This window comes from Convolutriloba macropyga, chromosome 11, assembly GCF_964194025.1.
Source record: "Convolutriloba macropyga chromosome 11, txConMacr16.3, whole genome shotgun sequence".
NCBI classification, from domain to species: Eukaryota; Metazoa; Xenacoelomorpha; order Acoela; family Convolutidae; genus Convolutriloba; species Convolutriloba macropyga.
In genome coordinates, this window is record NC_134478.1 from 39,871,687 (window position 1) to 39,885,975 (window position 14,289).

Consider the following 14,289-nt stretch of genomic DNA (forward strand, 5'->3'; position numbering starts at 1 on the left):
GCTCAAACATTGTGCCTCCAGGACCATCAATTTTCTACTTACCGTCTGCGAAAGCTGTAATAACAAATCTAACAAATGAAACAGAGAGAACTATGTATGCTGCGGCAAATGCTTCAGTCAAGCGACATCAACTTAAGAAAACTGATAAAGACAGCTTCTAAAAACTTTATTCGATTTCTCTGCGAGTGTTTTCTCAACGTAGTCAACGGTAATGTTGAAATTAATAAAAAACTAATCGAAAATCACGAAAAATCATTTCGAAAAATATTATCCAAACAAACAGGTTTGAGGGAAAAGAAAAGAATTCTTGGCAGAGAATCAGAACTGTTAAAAGCCGTTGCTCTTTCCTGTTATTTCTACTTGATGAAATCATAATGCATACAGAAGAGTTCATTTTAATTCCAAAACGAATGTTTATAACAAAGCAACCCCAAAAGAGCGAAATTATTGAAAACCCACAATATAAAAACAAAGCTATTCAGTTATCACTTATGCAACGAAACAAGCTAAGGGAAGATATAGGAAAAACGGACAGAGTGATCCAAACAGATCCAACAAATATTGAACGAGATGTAGATAAAGCAGATAGAGTGGTCCAAACAGATCCAACCAAATTTGAAGATGAAAAAATGGAGGCTTCTAGAGATGATAGTGAAATGGATCCAATTGTTACAAAAAAGCCTACAGTTGAATCATTTGGGTCGATTATGAAAAACGTTAAATTAAAAGAAGCTCACAAAGTCAAACGTGCAGAAATAGTACTTGATTTTATTCTCCAATCAAACCAAATCACTATTGGGGAAGAGAGCCAACTAATTTACATTGACAATAAACCCACGGATGTACAAGTTTCATCTTTTTTGTATGATTTGCAACAACCAACCAAGAAAATTGATCAAGAGGCATATTCAAGAATCTTGTTAGTTCTTCGACTTGAGCCTGATCTCGTCTCAAACACTTACGCCAAGCAAATATTGGAAAGCTATGAGAGCGAACAAGAATTTTTCCCAACGCAACAAAGTCCGCAAACAGGACGCGGTACTTCAAAACGAACCACAACAGAAAAAGAGAAAACAAACGAAACGACAAAGCAAAAAAAGGCCAATCAGAAAAAGTGGTCTCGTTTCGTCTTCTGAGAGAAAAACATTAGAACAACTGTACTCGAGAGGTCCTGCATCGTTTGGAAGCTCAAAGCGATTACAAAAACACAGCAAAATGTCATTAGCAAAAGTCAAGTCTTATTTAGATACCAAGCCGTCCTTCACAAAATACCGCTCGCATCGAATGCAATTTCCCAGACTAAAAGTGATTGTGAAAGATATCAATGAAATTTGGTCATTGGATTTAGCATATGTTGACAACCTTGCAAAATACAATCGCGATGTAAAGTACCTTTTGGTAGCAGTTGATTGTCTGTCACGGTACCTTAGAGTAGAGCCAATGAAGACAAAATATGCAACAGAAGCAGCTAATGCATTCAAAAAAATGATCAAACATAAACAACCCGAGAAAGTATGGGTTGATGATGGAACAGAATTTCTCGGAGCTTTCAAAAGACTGTGCAACTCACGAGCAATTCATTTGTATAGCACTTTTAGTGAAAAAAAGTCTGTTTTTGCCGAACGGAATATTCGTTCACTGAAAAAAATCATTCATAGGTACCTTGAAGAAAAATGGACATATTCGTACATTGACAAATTAGAAGACTTTGTGAAAACAATAAATTCACGTGTTAATCGGATAACTAAGCTTGCACCAAACAAAGTTACAAAACATGACGTACCACGGCTTGTGTCCTTGAGCGCTGAAACAACTGTTTCCCAAAAACCTCGTTTCTTTGTTGGAGATTTTGTCAGAATTGTCAAAAAAGACAAAGCTTTCAGAAAGGGCTACGAACAATCGTTTACTGACGAAGTTTTTGAGATAACAGATATTCCGACATTATTTCCGCCATCATATTCCCTCATTGATGCAAACAAAGAACAAATAGAAGGAAAATTTTATCAATCAGAATTGCAGCTTGTTCGTGTAAAGGAAAATGAGTAGAAATCGTTTTGACGATGAGTTCACTGTGCATGTTATTTCATCCGCTTCTATGCAAATATTTGGGTCAAATACTCTGGCCTCTTTTCGCAATTTTTTCAATGATGAAATTCAACTCTCTGGTGACTGGAGGGTGGCTCTTAGTGAAATAATTTTTCCGACAAAAATTGAGCACGTCGTGAATGGAGATTTAATAGCATACAGTCTTAAGGGATACGAAGACTCGCAAAAAATTTCGTCTGATGCTAGTGTCATTTCTCGGCCTTACAATGGAGAAAAACTGTCCTTCATGACTGGTAATTTTGACAATATTAATCAACTTCTGGGTACTATCAAGCGAACAGTTGGATTACCCAATTTTTCGTTTCGAGAAATCAAGAGTACTGGAAAATACGAAATAATTTTTGGTAAATATGAAGGAATCACGTTTCCTAGTGAGAAAATACCTAGCATTTTGGGCTTTACCGGAATTCCAGATGGACGCGGTGTACATATTGGTTACAAAATGGATTCAGTTACATCAAATAGATTAATGAAGAGTGATGAGACAAAAGCATACTTTGGAGAATTTCCTGCTGATCTTTGCGCGGGAAAGCACCTAATATTCATTTACACAAACATTATTGAGTATCAGTATGTGGGTGACGCAAAAGCTCCGTTATTGCGTGTCATTGATTCAAAACAACGTCTGAAAAACGGTAGCGTGTGCGAACTTGAACCAACACATCGAATTGTTTTTTCAAATTTAGACTATAAAAAACTGTTATCAAACACTATACAATCAATTTCAATTGAGCTTCGCACTGAGACAGGACAATTGGTTCCTTTTTCGGGAACAGGTAAAGTTATTTTAACTTTACAATTCAAGAAGTTTTCTGACTAGTATGGATTCCTATTATGCTAATCAGGTAACATCATTGCCGCACTTCTCCGGACACTATAGACAAAGGGGAAGTGGGTTTGGGGCTTTAGCATCGGGAATTGGACGCGTTGCTTTACCATTGGCTCGACGTTTTATTTTACCGGCTGCAAAACGTATCGGGAGAGAGCTTTTAAAACAGGGTGTTCCCGAACTTGTAGATGTAGTCTCAAAGAAAAAGTCACCAAAACAAGCCTTGAAAAACACAGTCTCAAACACTATCAAAAAACAAACAGGTGGACGAGCGCGACAACAACGACCAAGGAAACAAATTGGAAGCCGTTCAAACAAGTTAACAAAACAGCGTAAAACCTCGTTCATTTCAAAGTCAAGAGCTCCAAAAAGAAGTCGATCAGATTTTTTTGCAAAGGTGAAAGATGATCGCTAATTTATTACCATCCGAGGCAACTCACAGTTCCCTCGATCTGTTCGAGAAACCATCCCTCTTAGTAACATTTGATGGAAGTTTTTGTCAAAAACTGGGCCCGGTGAATAGCCCCAATGGTCCAATGTTGGAATTTGAAGTTGCTGGCGATAGAAACAACTTGATTGATTTACAAAAAATATTCCTCGAAGTCAAATGTAAAATTGTTCAGTCGTCCGAAGCAAATTTAAAATATGACGGTACAGCTGATGCAGATGTGACTAAAACTGACGCTCCCTACTTTTGCAATAATGTGCTGCATTCACTGTTCTCTGACTGCACAGTGTCAGCCAACGGACTAAAAATATCGAATGCAAATGGAAATTATGCTCACAAAAGTTTTATTGAGACTGAGTTTTCACACAACAAAGACGCAAAAAACACTTGGTTAGCTTGTCAAGGCTACTCGTATGAGGAAAATCCTGGAGCCTTATCAACTACTGAAGTAAATAGAAGAAAAGCTTTAGTCAGACAGTCAAATGAATGCACGTTTTACGGAAAGGTTGCAGTCGACTTTTTCACATGTGACAGGCATCTAATGAGTGGTGTAACTCTTCGGATTGCTTTTCGAAGATCAATTGATGACTTTGTTATTATGTCAGATGATGCCGCTAAGCATTATAAAGTGAAAATTGTCGAGGCAAATTTGTATGTGCGCAAGATGACTTTGAACGATGACGTCGTGTCGGCCATTGAAAAAACCTTGCATTCCAGCCCGGCTTCCTATCCGTACCTTGAAACCCTAACAAAAACATTTTTGGCTTCTACTGGTCTGCACAGTTGGAAACAAGAAGACATATTTGCCAGGGAACCAATCCGAACACTAGCTTTATGTCTGAACACAAACGAAACTTTTCTCGGTAACAACAGACAGAATCCATTTCATTTCCGAAAATTTGATTTGGAACAGATTTATATCTATCGAAATGGAATGCCAGTCGCTGATAGTCCAATATCAACAAATGATGACAAACGGCTTTACTTCAATACAATATCAGACTTAGCCTATATTGACAATGGTCATGGCATAAGTTTGACGGACTACCCGAACCATTTTATTATGGTTTTTGACTTGACCAGTACTCAACAAGCTTCTCACGATTTTATTCATCCCGAGCTAACAAATTGCTCAATTTCGATCGAGCTGGAATTTTCGGCTGCCTTGCCCAACAATATTGAAATATTCATTGTTGGCGAAAAAGCTAGCACAATTTTTGTGGATTCTGCGCGCCGGGTTTCAAAAAATCACATTTTAACCAACTAATGGATGAAGATGACATCAATGACCTAATTCAAAAATGTAGAAAACTGAAATACAAATTTTGTGGTGTATTCGCTGCAAACAACTTTCCCCAAAAATTCCCCAAAAACAGTTTTCTCATCGTAAATGCTTCGCCCTCGAACAACCCTGGTACACACTGGCTTCTTCTATGTAATCGAAACAAAAAAATTATTTTTGCGGACCCCTTGGGACAATCGATTATTGCCTATAGAGACTTATATCGCAGACTCTCTGACACTAATGCACAAATATGTCAATTTCTCGAACATCAACCAATTCAGAGTCAAAACTCAGAATTGTGTGGACTTTTTTGTATTTTTTATTGCGCATATTATATTTAGTAAAAGACAAATTGTAAAAATTAATGATGTTCAATTGCTTCGCTTTGCACTTCATATGATGTTTTAATATCTGTTGAATAAAAATTTTTTTTTTCAAAATTTTATTTTTTCTTCAAATAGAAGACGAACAAATAGTAACTCAGAATCAATATCCAATTTTCCATAACCACTCACAAATATGTCCATAACTTTACAAAAAGCACCAGAATGAGGACCACTTAAAATGTTTTCAACTCGTTTTAAAGTTTCTGTACAAATTTGATCAGTTTGAGTTTGTTCATAGCCGGTTTCTGCTGAGATGGTATTGTGGATTGTTTTCTGTACGATTCCTGTAGTTTTTGTGGCCGTCGTTTTTGTCGTCGTCAACATCTTTGCTGTGTTTGAAATTGGAAGACGCTTGTGAACCGTTGCTGGGTCAATTTTTTCTCCTGTTTTGTCATTGAAGTCAACGGCTAACTTCAACTTTGTAAATACTTCTCCATTCGTTTCCAGTTTTGAAGAATTTGAAAATAGGTGTTTGAAAGTTGTGAAAAGACAGGGGACAGCAAAAGATTTGTTTTGCTTTGTACAGCCAATATCAGTTGAACTATCAATCAAAAGGTGAAAATGGTTAGTTGCTATTTGGCAAAACTGAGACTCAAAGTGAGGACAAACTGCATAATTATTCAAACTCGTAATGTCTGTTGGCTTTTGATCAACAATTTTGAATCTAACTTGTTTCTGAAATTGTTTGAAATAACTTGGAGAACGTTCATACATTGCTTCCACCATCCTTGCTCTCGAGCTTAGGCCTTTTATTTGGTGGCGGTTTTGTTGAACAGTCTTTTGATGATTTTTCTTCTGATTCAAGTATCTTCTCTGCCGTATTGACCAAACTCCCAAATTCTTGCGGAGTTAACGAAATTCTCTGTTCAAACTCGTATTCTTCTGCTGCTTTTTTAAACAGTTTCAGAAACACATACGTTCCTGTCTTTTCATAAGTTTTCAGCGTTGCCCTTATTAAACGCTTATCAGTTTTGGAAATATCAAAATAACAATCTCCAAATTCTGTATCTTTAGTGGAAGTAAAAGGCATAGTGTGCAACTTGTTTTTATCACTTTCAGGTACTCTAATGTGTAAAGATTCAAACTAATGGCGGCGGCAAGTTGGGATTAAACCAGTGTAGTCATTTTGTCTCATTAAATCCAGCTGACATGTGAATACAGAGTCAAGTACGCCTATGGCGTACTTGATTCTGTCTCTTGCATTCACATTGGATTGCATAATTAATTTCAGATGTGACCTTAGATAAGGTTTCCCTACTGAAATGGTTGGTGGTACCACAAAAACTGAAACAGATGTGACCCTAGGTGTGACGACCACAGGTTGACTTTAGCGTGAACGTGCATAAAATTCAAAACAGATGTTAACCTAGATAAGAATTGAAACCAATATAATTCAACTGGTTATAACGTTATAACACATGAAAATTAAAAACAGATGTGACCCTAGGTGTGACGTGAATAAAACGTTGAATTTAGTGGGAACGTACAGTATTAGTAATTCAAAACAGTTGTTAACCTAGATAAGAAATGCAATGCAAAGTTCACTTGGTTTCTACGTTATATTAATTAGAAATTAAAAACAAATGTGATCCTAGATAAGCGGTGTGTTAAAAACGTATTTGCACCACTAAAATTATTGCGTTCATTTCCTTTGGTTCTTCTTGGTAAACAGTCAATCTCTACTTGAAACCTTTTGGTTCCTCTTGCTAAACAATTTCACTCTCTACTTGAAACTAGTGTTATATTTTGATCGTTATAATGTCTGTAAAAATTCTTTCTGAATCTGCAATTTCCCGAGAACGAACTCTTGTTTATCAGACATTGTACGAAAACTTTGTCGTCTTGATTCAACAGAAAAAAATTGGCGATGTTTGGACAGTATACCAGCATTGTCTAATTCCAAAACTCTTTATCAATGCAATTGCAGCTCTACCTAACAAAACGGAGCCTTCTGAGAGCAGCATTATTACTTCGGGTGGGTTATTGCCTCCCAAAACTACGCCTGCTTTCGAAAATCACGATGTTGATACCTTGACAGGCGAAGTGCGGAGGATATTCTATCGCTACGATTGTGAGTGTGTTCCACTTTGTGAAAATCAACTCGGAGTTTATCGAGCATGCGACGAATTAGCAGATATGTGGGGACTCAAGTCTGCGCCCGATTCTCCCACCAGTCTCACAAGTGTGCCAGTGACGCCTGCAGTGGACCCTAGTCCTACAGTTACACCGACTCCTAGCCCATCCCTGTTTGCGGAAATCAGTTAAAGTTATCAAGAAAAGTTTTGCAACGGAAATCAAGATTTCGACTTGAACATTTTATCCGGGACAAGCTTTCATACCCCACAGCAATCAAATTTAGCCCTATTTGAAACGCCGGAAAGCGGTGAGACACCGCAAGTTTGTGCTGCTCCTAAAAAACGAAGACCAGAAAGCAACCTGATGGATATATTTGATATTTAAAACTAAAACTATAAATATATGCGTGCTTTAGATTGCTCAATAGTTGTTTATATGACATTCATTCAATTGTGTATCTGACATTTATTAAATTGTGTTGATTGCCTTTGTACAATTTTTGATATAGACTTAATTCACAATAAAGATCTTCAACCTTTTCATAAGGAATTGAACAAGTTCAAACATGTTCCAAAAGAACACTGCACTTTGAGGAAATAGTATTTGGTTGAGCAAGGTCATTAAAAAAATAGATTTCTACCGCTCTTTAGTTATTAGACTTGTCTATTTAATGTTTTAAGGTTTGTTCAAATCGTAGTTCAAAAAATGAAATTTTTTGAAATATTTCAAAAAAAAATGAGGAATTTACGAAAACGATAAATAATAAGAGAAAGAACGATAATTAATCAGGAAACCGAAGAATACCTTTGCTTCAATTAGGTTTGCAGTGAAAAGCTCTTGTTTGGAGGAAAAGTTTGCATATTAAGAGCGAATCTAAAATTCAACAAAAAGTGGTTAACAACTGAAATTGTCATTCTGGTGATTTTGTGGTAAAACAAGGAGCTTTTTCCAGCATTGAAATTCCAGTGAGATTGGTCCAGTGGTTGTTCGTTTACTGTTTTCACTAAACAAAACTTTAAAACTTTCAAACTTGTGTTATTTGCATAAATATTTTGACCGTTTTTCTTGAAATCAAAAAAACTTTTTTTTTTGCTTTATATCAGCTGAAACTCATGATCATCCAAAACGAGAGTGACTTAGCGATGATTCCAATGAGTAGTGTGCTATTGATCGCTGTAACAGGTTCCATCTTTCTATCAAAAACAGTCTTTTTTTCAACAATTTTTATAAAAATAACAAAATATTTTTTTGTAATGATCCGAAAGCAATGAAAAATTTATCTCAAATGAACGGGGATAGGCTCATACGATGGACAATTGTCCCCGCTATCAAAGATCTCAGAAGTTCCAGGTTAAAAATGTTACTGCAACATGGTTTTTTTTGCATTTTTTTCTTTTGTTATTTTAGTCTATCCCTCTTAATCCCTAAAAGTGAAAAAATGCCATTTTTTAACATGAAGGAGACATTTTTACCCTTACTAAACAGAAGTTTTTCTGTAATGGGAACTTGTTAGAGAGCTGATGAAGTAACATACGTATAACGTTTTTCTTTATTCTTGGAGAAAAAGCCTAATCCCCTTAATCCTTTTGATCAAAAAAATTGAAAAATTTAAAAAAAGTGATGTTTTCTTTCAATTGTTTACACAAAAGTTCCATATAGGAACACTCCATCAACAAAGAGGTCCTTCTGTGCTTCTCAGTCATATTTGCCAACACATGAACCCCTGGTAAAGTCCTTTATTTAGAGGTTAAAGTCTTCTGAAAAAACTCGGCTTTCGATGCAGTTTCAACTGATGTTTCCTGATAGCCTTGGTGACTCCAGGACTTGTTTTCTTGTATGATATACCTTAATATAGACCCTTAGTGTAGATGCCTTTATATGCTCCTTAGCATGCATGCTTCCGCGACATGTAACAAGAACTTTATCAATTTCGAAATTTTCAACTTTTACTAAAGTTATTTTTAATTGTATATTAAAACCATAAAAATGGAAGGTACGTTCAATCTGCATGCTTTTTAAACCACTTTTTTGGTTGTTTAACTTCTGTCTCTGCTTTGACTGAGTGATAGCCATTTTTAAGTTTGAATTTGATTTTTGGCGCGCTTTCAATTTTACTTCAATTTGATTGGCTAATTTCAAATTCAAACTTGCGCGCGCAAACTTTCAAACTTTGCACAGCATAACAGTGAGCTCAGATTGAAATCAGCCATATTTGAGAACTCTTGCATTGAGAAACCGTTTGTTCAAACTTATCTTGAAAATGCCAGAAAAGTGTAACTTTTGTGACAACGTTTACAGCAACAAAAGTAACCGTGCTCGTCATGAACGCACTGTTCATGCTGATGAGAAAGGTATACCCGTATACCGCTGTTCAATTTGTCCAGTTACTCGCCGTCAATTATCTGAAATTCAAATTCACCTCTCTGACTGCCATGGTAGATTTACAAATCTTTGTCATTATTTTAATCTTGCTTTCAACGACAAAAACTCGTTTAACGAACACATCAGAAAACAACACGTGTTACCTGTTCTTGACAACTCGAGAGTTGTCAATCCAATTGTTCATCAACAGGGACAACAACAACAACAACGACAACAGCAACAACAACAACAACAACAACAACAACAACAACAACAACAACAACGAGGTACCCTCACAGAGTCAGCCTTTAGAAAGAGTCTCCAGTCTTATCGTATTGTAGATAGTAACACCGTTGGCCTTCTCGATTTCATGACTGCTCAGAGAGATGAAATCAGTGACATTATAGAACAAAAAACATTGAACGAAGGACCACAAAAAGTTCAATTCAGTGCGAAACTATCACTTCATAAAGAAGCGCGCGACAACGGAGAAGCATCGGACATTGATATCTACGCCAATTCTGAAATGACACCTGTTCATCATCAATTGTCTGACGAAACGTTTTTTCAAATGGTGGAAAAGATGCTCACTGTCCTCTTCGTATTCGCATCTAATGGAAGTGGTTGGATTCTTCAAAAAATTCTGTGGGTTGATTTAAAATTCGCTAAATTTTCGCCAATACGTGGTTCATCTTTAATTGAGCTGCCCCTCTGTCTTCGTAATCAACGCTTTTTATTGAATATACGCAACCATGATGATTTCCAATGTTTCAACTACTGCTTCACCGCTTGGTACCACGAACTGCACGGACCCAACTTAGCTGACCCTTCACGAGACATTAGAACACAATTGACTAACCCGGCTACATACAGGAAACCTGAGGCTACCAAACCCCGCGGTGAGTTTTCTATGCCAATGGGCTTTCACGATATTCATCAGTTCGAAATCATGAATGACGTGCAGGTCAACGTGTTTCAATTTTCAAAAGGAGACCTCCTTCCTATGTACGTCTCCAATAACAAGAACATTGCACCAACGATGGATCTTCTACTCCTGTTTAACGAAGATGTACATCATTATGTTCTGATCAATAACCTCATTAAACTGGTATGCACTGTGAAAGAAAAACAGTTCAAAAACAATTTGCGTCTTTGCAGGAACTGTTTTGCTTTTTCCCACTCTGAAGAGCAACATCAAGTTCACGATGATGCATGTCGAAACCATGCACCAGCAACAATAAAGATGCCCGGCGATGATAAAAATTCTTTCCGGTTCAAAAATTTTAAGGCGCGATGGTTTGCTCCATTCACTATTTACTTCGACTTTGAGTCGTTTGTAATGCCAGTCTCATCTTGGCCAGCTAATCCGGACGCATCTTCAACTGAAGTTATCGAACAACACATACCCTCCGGTTTTGCTCTGACTTTGATTGAGAACGGTTTTTCAACACCAAAAGAATTCGTTATCGATAGCTCCGAAAACTGCATGACAAATTTTATTAAAAAACTACATGAGATGGCGCGAGAAGTATACTATTCAAAGAGACGCTTTCCGATATATTTGGGACAACAAGTGCCAAATCGAAGTAGTACAATTGAGTGTTGGATTTGTGAAGAACCTTTCGGACCCGAAGATACAAAAGTGTTGGACCATTGCCACCACCGCGGAGATTTCCTTGGTTTTGCTCATGAAAAGTGCAACTGGATAAGACGCACAATCAATTTCACTCCCGTAATTGGTCACAACATCGCTAACTACGACCTTCATCACGTATGCTTGGCACTTCGAGAAATTGAGCCATCAACAACAATAAACGTCATCCCATCTACAGATGAGAAGTACATATCGATGACGTTCGGTGTCCTAATCAAAACAGTCACGGGGAGAGATGGAAAAGTCAGAAAAATTTACGAATATTTACGTTTCATCGATTCTTTCCAGTTTTTAACTTCATCCTTAGAAAAGTTAGTTGCTAACCTACCCGCTTCGGCTTTCGCAATTTTCGATTCAATGTTCGATAGTGACCAGTCAGCTGATGCTCTAAATTTGATTAAAGAGAAAGGAATATACCCCTATTCGTACATGACTGACCGCTCAAAGTTCGCAGAAACAGAACTTCCCCCACTCGAAAAGTGGAAAAACAGCCTAGACAATGGAAAATTGCAAATAACAGAGGATGAACTGCAAAAAGCAAAAACTGTTTTTGATACTTTCCAATGTTGTAACCTTGAAGGATATCATAACTTATATCTGAAGTGCGATACACTCTTGCTTGCGTGCGTGTTTGAAGAGTTTCGGAGACTCTGTATGAACATATATGGACTGGACTGCGCATATCACTACAGTGCCTCAAACCTCGCTGGTGATGCATTTCTCAAAATTTGCCGGGCCAATATTCAATTGTTGACAAATCGAGAACATCTGGAAATTGTTGAAAATATGATTAGAGGAGGTCTCGCATCGGTGTACGATGAACGTTACTTCAAGGCGAACAACAAGTATATGGAGAATTACGACAGTGCGCTCGAGTCGACTTTTGGTTTCATGGTAGATGCTAACAACTTGTATGGTGGCGTCATGAAAACAGAGCATCTACCTGTTGGTGACTTTTTGCTGGTGGAAGTCCCACTCGAGCAGGTACTCAATACACCAACAGATTCTCCCATAGGTTACATCCTTGAAGTAGATTTGATGTACCCACACAATATACGAGACCTCCATCGTGATTTCCCTCTCGCGCCAAAAAAAGAATTAGTACCCGATGAGTGGTTGAGCACTTACCAGAGAGAGTTGAAGTTCAATGTCAACATGCCGCGGTCATCTGTCCCCAAGTTACTACAAACCGTTACGGACAAAAAGCGGTACACGCTCCATTACCGGAATCTTCAACTTTATGTACAACTTGGTCTGGTTGTAGACAGAGTACATCGCGTGCTCCAATTCTCGTAAGAAAACTGGATGGAGCCCTATATCAGATTAAACACGGAAAAAAGACAGACCGCGCGGAACAAATTCGAAGAAAATTTGTTCAAACTTATGAACAATAGCGCTTATGGTAAAACCTTTGAGTCAAAAAGAAGGAGAATGAAACTTACCTTAGCGCAGAATGCAGATCAAGTGCTCCAGAATGTCTCACGCTTTACCTTCAAGACATTCAAAATTTTCGGCGAAAATTTAGCTGCTATCACGCACGAGCCAAAGAGAATCTTTTGGAATAAGCCAACAATTGTTGGCGCGACAATTCTAGAATTAGCTAAATTTCAAATGTATAGGTTTCACTATAATATAATGAAGCCGCATTTTGATTGTCGCCTGCTATATTCTGACACAGACAGTCTTTTATATAAAATTCGATCTGACGATTTCTACAAGGAATTAGCAGCAAAACCCAATATTTTGTCGCAGTTTGATTTTTCAAATACCCTAAGGAGCATCAACTTTTCAACAACAACAACAAACTCGTCGTTCTCAAATACAAAGATGAATTCGCCGGAAAACTCATCGACGAGTTTGTTTCGCTGAAACCGAAGTTATATTCCATAACTTCAACAGGTAAAACAGATTTATGTTCATTTATAACTTTTGTGTTATTATGGTTAGTCATTATCACACATACATCACACTAAACTTTAAGAGAAGCAAGCAAGCATTTCTTTGAAAAACTTTCTGAGGACAAATTGATAAAACTTCTCGCAACTTTTTTGTATTTAGATTCCCGAAAAATCTCTGCAAAAGGTGTTACCAGAGCTGCCAGGGAACAATTAACGCACCAGAAATACAAAGACGCTCTGTTCCTCTCATCTACACTACGAACACCGAACAACAGAATTGTGTCAGACCGTCACGTTCTACAGACTGTTTCAATTAATAAATTGTCCCTGAGTCCCTTCGATGACAAACGTTTCATTCTTGAGGGCGGTATAAAAACTTTGCCGTACGGTCATGCCGACGCAATTGAAGCCACTGATCTTGAAAGTGATCCAGAGTGGGATGCACCGACGCAAGATGAAATCGAGGATCTCTTTGGGGAAGAATGGGAAACGGATAATGAGTCGGACAGCACGCTCCCTGCTTCTACTGAAAGTTGGCAGCCACCCGATCCTGCCCTTGAAAGTTGGGAGCCACCTGATCCCGGATTCAACAGAATAATAAACGAATCGGACTTGGATAGTGACGATAATGTCGATTTCGAGGCAGTAATTGACGAAGAATCTCCAATCATTTGTCCATTCATAGATTATGAAGCTGTTGAATCTGAGGACGAAAGAGAAATAACCGATTCGGAGGAGGAAGAAGCAATACCACCGCGTAAAAGGGGTCGACGCACATAAAAAACAGCAATTTTCAGCCTTATTTTGACGTCTGTAATTGTTAAGATTGTGTTTTATGATTTATATTTCAATTAAAACTGTTTAACCTACTCTATTTTATCCCCATTTGTATATATTTTCCCTATGACACTTCAAAAAATTTAAATATTTGCATTTTTTCGTTCATTTCGTGCTAATTTTTTTGTAATTTTTCGTTAAAAATGGCTCCATTTTTGTTCAAAACCCATTTCAAAACTCTAACCAACCCGTGCTTAACACTGGTTTCAGTAACAACGCGTTTTGTCGTGATTTGTAACCTTTCGATTGTACAGATTTTGTGTTCAGTTTTGGTTCAATTTCTCAACCCAAGTTTGTGTTGTTTAGCTAAATTTCAATTGCTAGATTTGAGCAAATTGCGTGGTTTGGTTCTACAGTAAATTCACAGTTTATATCCAGTCTTTCTGATAAGTCTAAATATTTCACTCTT